The sequence below is a fragment of the Mixophyes fleayi genome, chromosome 12 (genome assembly GCF_038048845.1).
Source record: "Mixophyes fleayi isolate aMixFle1 chromosome 12, aMixFle1.hap1, whole genome shotgun sequence".
Taxonomy (NCBI): Eukaryota; Metazoa; Chordata; class Amphibia; order Anura; family Limnodynastidae; genus Mixophyes; species Mixophyes fleayi.
The window spans coordinates 3019238-3029714 of NC_134413.1; positions in this window are offsets into that span (position 1 = coordinate 3019238).

Below are 10477 nucleotides of genomic sequence, written 5' to 3' on the forward strand. Positions count from 1 at the left end.
TTATCCTATAACTTGTGATATAATTGAATGGCAGCGGTTCAGTCGCCTCTGTAATTTACACATAAATAGCTTTACTTTCCATAATCCAAGAGCATTTTACATTTCGTGATATGACACAAGAAGTAAACACTGAACTGTGAGTTATCTGGCTTCTATCCCTGACATGAATGTAAGAGGTGACGTCCTATTGGTGGCTGGTTGGGAATGGATTAGCCTCTGATCATATGCAGCTAATCAGCCAAGTGACCATCTCCTGACTACATTCCATGGAGCCTCTTGTCTGATCTTAGTACACGTAATGGAAACTCACTGGCTAATCCGTTCACTGCTTTCTCTGCATTTACATTCGAAACTCCTACGCCTTAAAGTACTGCAGCAATCCTACTGTGGGTACTATTCATATACTGATGGAAATACTGCTCATCTGCAGTTACAGGGCTTGTATGAATTCTTGTACATTTACTTTGAGCAATTGTGTACTGAACAGGAAGTTTGCCAACTTAAGGGCAGTTCTACATTTACACAATATCTGCAATAAAGCTAATATTTGTAAAAAAAAAAAATATGTGTTATTTTATTTTAATGTTGTGACCCCAGAAATAAATGATGTAGTTCTGTGAATCCCACCAATAGTTTTGTAGCTTTGTATATTCTCAAACTGCAGTTCTGCTGGGAGGGCGGCCTGCAGTGTTATCTTAGCGCTGCGGGCAATGATTGCGGCAGTAATCTCACATAGGCCATTCCTGTTAAACTGTCTCTCCACTATGACATCATCACCAAGCTGCCTGCAGCATAGGTAGTGCAGTTGGTGGTTGAGTCAGGCTTGCATGGTGCTAACAGCTGCAGAGAAGGTAACACACAATGGAGGTTATAGTGGAAGGGAGCAGGTCAGATAGTCCATAGTAATATCTGTTACTCAGTGCGACTAAATAATGTTGCTCCACGTAAGACCAGACATCATTGGATTCATACCTCCCAACATGTCTATCTCCACCAGCGGGACAGGGGGAGTGGCCACGACAAGATGGGGGCGTGATCATGTAGCAACAGGGGCGGGGCTGTAAAGCGCTTTGAAAGTACAAACGACCTTTAAGTAATGGACTTCTTCAATATAATTTGTGGCTCTCCGATTTTTGGGGGGCTTTATAAAAACTTTTGGTTGCCTGCACTAAATGTCATTGGCAAACAACATGTGGATGCACAGCACAGATGTGATTTTTTTTTTCTGTTCATGTGATATTACACCTATTTTTTTATCCTGTGTCTGCTGTGTGGCCCATCTGAAACGTATAGATCAGGCGTGCGCCAATGTGCATGTGTTAAATTTTTTTTAGCATAGGGTGGCATTCAAGGTGTTAAAATAAAAAAACAAATGTCTCCAGGTCCCCTAGGATCCACATTACCTAGAATAATATATATAATAAACACTATTTAAACAAGCTGAGTTGATGACAAAGACCCTGCTCTATGAATTTCCCACTTGCATAAATGCCAGACCCCAGGTAAGTAGAAATATCATATACACAATGTAACATACTGAACTCCACCAAACACTAAATATAAAGTTGTGGCTGAAGTTTTTTCCAACATTTCATCCAACAAAACTTGTGGCCATTTCTACACATTCTAGAACTCGGTCCTGATACATCTGACAAACGTATTTCTAAAGGACACAGCTCCTGTACTTTTGAACATTTTTACGCATTGACAAAAGCCGTCGGCAGATTGTGAATAAAGCTGGTTCTGAGTCCTGGCAGGATCGGTCTTCAGGAATGAATCCAATATCAGGGCTCTCTGTGACAGTATAGATTTCCTGTCTGTTGTGTCCATACTGTTATGTTTGTACTAGCCCATAGAGTACACAGTAATCATTACTTTGTGTTAATTCAAGAGACACAGATTTACTGTTACCAATAATACAATGCATATGGGTTTTTCTCTGTAAAACTCTCAATGACAACATTTACGACAGAGATTCTTTAAAACTGTCAGCGTCAGAGTAATCACCCTCAGCAGGGGTCGCTTCCAAAAGGGACAAAATGCATAAACAAGGGGAGAAAAAGGTAAAAATAAATATGATTTTACTTTAGCTACATTCACGACATTAATAGGACACATAAAATATACCCTTTAGTTTATTCTGCAATGTCTGACGTTTACAGGGATACTGAATATTTATACTTATTTTGCAGGATTCGGCTATGTTTGAATCATAACAAAGTATATGAAAGTTTCAATGTGTTTTTATTTTTAGCTCTGTTTATCAATTTACTGATGTGTTTCTTTGTTATTCTTTACAATTATTTTGCTATTATCTTTTAATTGGTGAAGCATGTGCTAATGTGTGTTTGCTATATCCAAGCCTATGTCAGAGCATGTAATTACATGCTCACCACTAGGGGGAGATAGATATGATCTGGGTTTTAATGGATCCAGATTACCTCTCTCAAATCTGATAATCATGTCACTGGGGAGTCCTGTGACACGTGATCGCTGTCCCCATGTATGTAAACAGTGATCAGGGGGTAAATGTATCAAGCTGAGAGTTTTCCGGCAGGTTTGAAAAGTGGAAATGTTGCCTATAGCAACCAATCAGATTCTAGCTATCATTTTGTAGAGTGTACTAAATAAATGATAACTAGAATCTGATTGGTTTTTCAAACCCCCCAGAAAACTCTCAACTTGATACATTTACTCCCAGGTGTCCAGATTGACACCTGATTATCATTTGGATCGAGTGCCGATGCTGATGGCTGCGGGACAGGCACTGCTGTAGATTCTATTAGGGCTGCAAGCAGTTACATGTCTCTGTTATAAAATAGAGACAAGTAACTTGCATGTAGGACAAAAATTTTTTTAAATCATTACTTTGCAAGTCTTCAAATTAGGACTGTGAAAGGGGGTGTGGCAATGTCAAGATAGGGGGTGTGGTCACTCAGAAGTGGTAGTTACTGTTACCACCTCAAAACACCCATTCATTGGCAAATCACTCCTTTTATGCAACCGTTGGTCAACGTTATAGAGGCTTGTTGCAAATTTGGTGTCACTGACGCTAAAAAAAGCAACATGTAAAAATAGCGTATTTACACTCATATGAAACTTAGAATAAGATCTTTCTCGGGCTTGTATCAGTAGGCAATGGAGTGAACAAGTCCTAACTGTACTCGCCCTATCCTAGAACTCCTCTCTCCCTCCTCTCTAAACACAGACTGGCATAAGTGGAAGAGTCACGCAGATTGGCATGGGCGCATTTTAGTGTACCCACTTTTTTGGGCATGTGCAAAGATACAATTTGCAGTATTCACTCTGTCAGCCTCAAGGTATTCACATGTCTTTGCTATTAAATCGCATTGCCTCACTGACAAAGCCCAAATGTTTAAAAAAATCAGTGTTTTGCTATTTACATTTTGAGATACAATGTAGTTTGGAGACTATACTATGGCAGGATTCATATATACCATACTTGTTTATATTATATATATACTATATGATAGGCATGTATGTAAGATGCGATGTGCAATTTGACAAATAGTAAGATGAGAACGGCACCATAAAATCCCAGATTTGCCCATTTGCCCGTGTCTGCCATTCTATCATACCTTTCACATTTGGAGCCCTCCCTCCTTCATCCTGCACTTGCCCCTTGCGATGGGCAGTTATATTGTCAGTCTGGTGCAGCCCGCACTTGTGAGTTTAGCAATGTGTCATCGGCTCTGTTCCTGCATTAAACGTCCTGCCAGTTTCACCTTGTCAGTGTGTCTCCTTCCCTGACATTCAGAAGGGTCTTTTTTTTTTCATCAACTATTTTACATATGTTAAAAGTTTAAAAGTTGTTTCTTAAAATGCTTTGGCCATATTTCATTTTAAAAATCCTATTATGTTTGGTTACAGAAGACTGCGTTTAATATACTTAAAGATGCGCTAAGCCTTTAGCACAATGTGTTTATGGGGGGACATTATAAGGCCCATAAAACAGAGCAATTTATTACATGTGTCAAGTGTCTGGAGATGCCGTTAATTGTTGAAGCTGCCTAATTATAATGGGATTGGAGTAAGACACGCATGTTGTGTGCAGGATGTAATACTGAAGTATCTCAGAGAGCCCCATTTCATGTTACATTTTCCTGTGTTACAGATTATCTGAATATAGAGGTAAAAGAGACATTAACAGAATTAATGTGCAGGTAATTTGGAGATTAATCACAATATTCCACTTCCCATCCGGCTATTCCGAGACTGATACAATGTAGCAATTACCAGATTACAAGTAAGAGAATAATAAAACCCGTCACCCACTCAGAGGAGAGGGAGACGTTATTCATGTGAAGGCAGCCCGTCAGCTCACCAGGAACTAGTGACATCACCGACGCATAGGGCAAAAGGTTCCTCACACTGTAATAGTGTCACTGGCTCATACTGATTTAATAGCTCAAACATTGGTTTGCACGCTGGCTCAGTGGTTAGCACTTCTGCCTCACAGCACTGGGGTCATGAGTTCAATTCCCGACCATGAACTTATCTGTGTGGAGTTTGTATGCTCTTCCCGTGTTTGCGTGAGTTTCCTCCGGGTGCTCTGGTTTCCTCCCACACTCCAAAAAACATACTGGTAGGTTAATTGGCTGCTATGAAATTGCCCTTAGTCTGTGTGTGTGTGTGTGTGTGTGTGTGTCTGTCTGTCTGTCTGTGTGTGTGTGTGTGTGTGTATGTTAGGGAATTTAGACTGTAAGCTCCAATGGGGCAGGGACTGATGTGAGTGAGTTCTCTGTACAGCGCTGCGGAAATAGTGGCGCTCTATAAATAAATAAATAGATGATGATGATGAATAGTGAAAACATTGGTTCAGCCGGCAAATGACCGCCTCTATAGTGGGCAAGCCGTGTGTCAGGATATGGGACATGGCCACAAAATCTCCTCTGATTACTAGTCCACTGCTTACATGAGCCTTAAAAAACTTTGCTGCAGCCCAAATTGTTACACGATATCCCCCTTCCAATGAATGGAATCCCCCCCTTCCAGCTTGGGGAGGGGAGCCCCCAAAATGTACAAATTAATATTAATCCCCAAATACTAATTATAACCCCCAAATTCATTTTAACAGGATTAATTGGCAACAAAGTTAAGGTTTGTCAGTGTTCCAATATTCCACCTCACCCCCAACAATGCCAAAATTTATTTTATTTGCAATAACATCTTGTCATTCGCTTCTCCTAATCAATACAATTCAATATTACATAAAAAACATGTTTGCCAGCAAAAGAGCTAAAAGGATGAAATAAATAGAAATGTTGCATTGTGTTATATGCTTATTGTTTCTTTATCCAAAATTGTAACTTCCTCCTTTTATGCTGCTCAAATGCTTTACAAACTGCACGGATCCCGTGTTGCGATACCGTTTAATCCGTGAGCTATTTGGACAGTTTATGCCCTAAAAATTTTGGATAAAAAGAATTAAATAATCGGTGAAAAAATAAAACATAAACATTTATTTTTAAGAAAAATGTATTGAGCACAATAAAAATTTATGTTAAACTATCTATACCCCCCACTAAATCCAGCATTGAATACCCAAAGGCACGGTCATAGTGATTTTGGAACCTGTGTCGTGAGATGCCACAAAATCATAATCGCTTGCCGAAGGATACTGGGTAACAGCCACGGAATTATTTGAAATCATGCAGACGGGCTACCTTTACTTTAAACCACCCGAAGGAGGTCCAAAGTTAAAAATAAAACCACAGGAAATTGGCCTTTTAACATTCAACGTAATCATAACTAGCCACACCCACGAGGATCTTCTCTTAACATCATTCATAAAAACACAATTGACATTTTTAATGATGTCAGTGATATCATCACATTAAACAGTTCAAACATGATTACATCACGGATCACACACAACGCGCCCTGTGACATCAACGATGACAATAGCAATCCCAAAGATTAAGACAGCACATGCATGATTGAGGACTGTATATGAATATGAATTAATATTACTACTTTACATTTTCCTCTGTTAGAAGGAAGTTAGTTTCCCTACCGTAGAAACCAGGTTCCAGGGATGTTATGGGTCTCTGGGTATATATGTCTTACGTCTATAATGTATTTAATGTTTTAAAGATGGCCGTGGTAAGAAATTGTCATGTTTAAAGTGTAACCAGGAGTGGTAAACCTAAATCTGTATTCCGTAAAGACAGTCCTCCCCCTTGTATATATGAATGAAATTCTGTCTTTGAGAAGACGTCTATGAAGGTGGAATAAGATTGTATAAATGTATGATGGTATATTGAGCTACAGCTCTGTAGTGATGAGTAAATGCAGATTTAGTTATTTTTTATAATATACTCGATAAATGATAACTAGAATCTGATTGGTTGCTGCGGGCAACACCTCCCCTTTTCATTTTTAGAAACTTTAGTAAATCTGCCCCCAAGTATTTTATGGTCTTTTGAGATCTGAAAATATCAAATTTTAAATGAAATTACATCAAACACAAAAATGAAGCAGCTAAAACTAGTCAAAAGTTCAGCAACAATATGTAGCTAGGAATTCTGGGTAACTATCATGATATCTGTAACAGTTTTGCGCATTGTGACAGTAAACGTTCAAGTCTTGACCTGCATTGCGTTCATTACAATTAAATAATATAATTTATTTAGCAAAATCCTGGAGCATATCTGGATAAAATAATTGTTTGTGAAGTCAGCCTGGATTGCTGTCCGCTGAATAAACTATATTATGCATTGACATCAAAACAGGCTATGCAAAACAGGGGAAATGTATGGGACTAATGAGATTCTCCGCGTTGGCCCTTCTCCATATTTCAAAGTCATCTTGTGACTGTAGTTCATTAGTACCCCGGGCCCGGCTCTTTCTCCTGAATGCCACAATTGAAAAGTTCAGTGTGTATTTATAACCTGGGATAATAGAATTATTATTCATACATTTACTTGTCCCCCTCTATAAATAAAGATTGATTCTGAAGGCTGATTTAAGAAGCGGAATGAAAAAGCAAAACCCTAACTCTGTTGAAACATTTAAAACCCCATTTAATGTAATTATGGATGCATATAACACTTTGGAAACAATTACCTGTAACATTAGAAGTCTGTCAGAGGAGTATAAAATACAGCGATAGGATAGGATGGGTGTTGTGTGGCCCAAGGCAATGCCGTATTATACAGCGGAATGGCGAAATATTTCATAATTAAATCTCTATACGATGGAGATCAGCATTTATATGTTAATAGGAGAGACGGGAGAAGCGCTGGGTTTCCTCTACGATCAGTCAGCCTTTTAATTGTGGGAAGTCTTTGGGGTTTGATTTGATTTCATTTTGAACTGTAATCATTGTGGGGGCTTTTATCAGTGTCTTGGAAACACAATCACTAAAGGGGGAATTCAATTCCCCCTGAATTAGAGCGGCGTTAAAGCTTTTACTGTTATTACGGTAATTTGAACCCGGCCTTCTGCGCAGCTCAGGGACCTGCGAGCAAAAACCCGGCGTTGAAACTACCGTAATAACAGTAATTATGCGCAGGCCGCGGTAATTTTACCAGTAACGAGGTCAATTGAATCCCCCCTTAAATGTGAGATATTGGACCCGATTCATGTTCGCATGCAAGTTGCATTTTAAAAAAAGAGCGCGGAACTCATGAATCCGACCGTATTCAAACCCAGAATAAGTTTCCATTTGTATCTGACTGGAGTACCCTCTGTCTACACCTGGCGGTATGTTGATACACATGACAGACGGCAGTGTACGCACAAGCGTTTGTGCAATGTAAGGTCGCATCATGACGCATTAAAAACACTTTATATTATAAAATAAAAGAACAACTCATAACAGTATATTCATTAATAAAAAATACATATTTTTTTAATATTCTTTGTAACATCACATAAAAAAAGATGATTTTAATGCTGTTTTCTGTTTTCACATGAACATAATCAGAATTAACTGTTTGATGTTTGGTAGTTTAGTCCTCTCAATATGTACATTGGCAACATTGGAACAAAATAGGCCCAACCCCCTGCTCGGGCTAACCACGCCTCCGATCCGTCACTTTGGGGCAAAAGCGACCACCCACTTCAGGGTAAGCCCCACCCCTTGACTCTGGGAGGTGTGGTTTACCTGAAGCTGGCAGAGCACCCTGCAACATTGCAGCCGACACTGGGCAAGTGGTCCTAAAGTGTATACAAGTGTGGTCCAAAAACGGACTTGATGTCAGGTAACCAGCTAATCACAATCAAAGGATTGTTATCGGACATGGAGTAAGATAAAGTCGCAGGATGACGACTGTAGTCCCGCGTGTGTACCGTGAAGATGGAGGAGATCTAGGGGAAAATGTATCAAGCTGAGAGTTTTCTGGCGGGTTTGAAAAACCAATCAGATTCTAGCTATCATTTATTTAGTACATTCTACAAAATGACAGCTAGAATCTGATTGGTTGCTATAGGCAACATCTCCACTTTTCAAACTCACCGGCAAACTCTCAGCTTGATACATTTACCCCCTAGTCTCTCAACTCGAGAGCTAACAGCCAGATCTCGTCTGAAATTGCTGCCCACGTGTGTCCAGACTGAATGGTGACCCAGTTGTTGGGTGCTGAGGTCGGACAGCAGGATCAGGGTGTTCAGCAAATATGTTTTATCTCATGCTTCACATAGAGACGTGCAAACAACTGAGAATTAAACCCAGCATACAGAACTACAGAAGTAGTACTGTGCAATTGTCCAAACAGATAGAGTCAGGACAAACACTGAAAACTGCATTCAGAAAATAGACATTATACTATGTATTTCTCTATATATTGTATATAGCAAAAGAACGATTTACAGTGCAAGATAAGAGTTAAAACACAGAAGATTATTGGTTACAACTGAAACAATGGGGTTTTTTTGTCTTTGAAAATGAGAATGTTACATTTTTATTATTTCATAAAATAAGCTATGTGTGAGGTTACTATTTCCCAACTATTTTCTATTTTTAATCTGAGAGGGGCACTGAAGTTCTATATCCACTGTTAGATCATTTAATGTTTACTGTCACCTTTGTTGCGGAGTTACATGTGGCTCTTGTCTGATTACCGTCAGAACCAGCTGGCAGCTATCTCGGTCTATGTGCGATCTCTGGCAGCTCAAACATATGGTGGAAACTCACAGCTTTCATTAAAGGAATAAAAATGTGTTTTGGACATTGTAAAAAGGAAACACTATCGGAGTCGCTCTTTGCAATATTGTCATCGCTTCATAGACGCTGCCTGGTCCTTGTTTCCAGGGAGTCCCATGTCATTGTTACCTGTGTCCTATTTTTTAACATATTATATGTTATAAATTATATGTGCACCTATATCTGCTAAGCCTGTAACACACCTGACTTGAGTAGATTTATCTGCAGTATAGCAAGTGTCCATTTAAATTGTATTTGCAGCCAGGGGCGTAACTAAAACTTTAGGGGGTGTCCAGTAGCAAATTTCTAAAGGATATCGAGGTTCTCAGTTTGTTTTTTCTCATTACAGGGGACCCACAAGTACGCCTTATTCACCCACATCCGCACACTATCAGGGAAAGTTGAAATTACAATCCTCACTTACAGATATTCTTCTCTACAGTAAACAAATACGACACAACATACCCCCAAAAGGGTCACCCAACTGTATCCAAAAAATATATCCAATCTACACCAGTACAGAACCTCACCTGTGCTTTAGTAATCCCTATCCAACACCCCTCACTTACTGTAATGAGCCGGCAGTGGTTATACCTGTTTGTTTGAATACTTCTCCTAGGGGCGTTACTCACTACATGGGCAAACCGAGGGGGGGGTTCCTAGTGCCTGGAAACCCCCTCCAAGCCTGGGGCACTGTATAACTGAGGAGGGACCCTGCTCCCACTTCACACGGCTCTGCTTGAAAAGAAAGAGCTGCGTGCACCTAACAGTAGTGCACGCAGCATTGCCCATGTATATTATGGGGATAGGAAGAGTTGGAGAGCAGCCAAGCACTCTCTAAAATTAAAGCCACGCCCCCATGGATGCTGGTCACGCCCACTTGCGGCGTGGTGTTGAAATCCCCCTCTATAAATCCTGTGTTTGCCCATGCACTTGGCCCCTATTGCAAAATTTAGTGGGGAGCGGCAATGCTTATACACTTACCACACGGGTGGAACTAAAAGTCAAAAAAGGACTTCACTGCGAAGTGACACAAACATCCACCGCGCCTCAAAGTAGCTGCTACAGTGGTAATTACACCCCTGATTCCTCCCCACTGTTTATTATTTTACAACTATTTTATCCAAACCAAAAGTTTTCTTTTATTTCTTTTTGCCAAGTTTGCAGAGATGATAAACATCTGAGGTTTTCACATATCCTGATAAAATACAATAATCCTTTACAGAGTGGTGTAGACCGAAGACGCTGCCTTTTCAAGGTCAGATGTTGATACTTCCCTGAGCTCCGATTGACTAACCAGAAATTTAT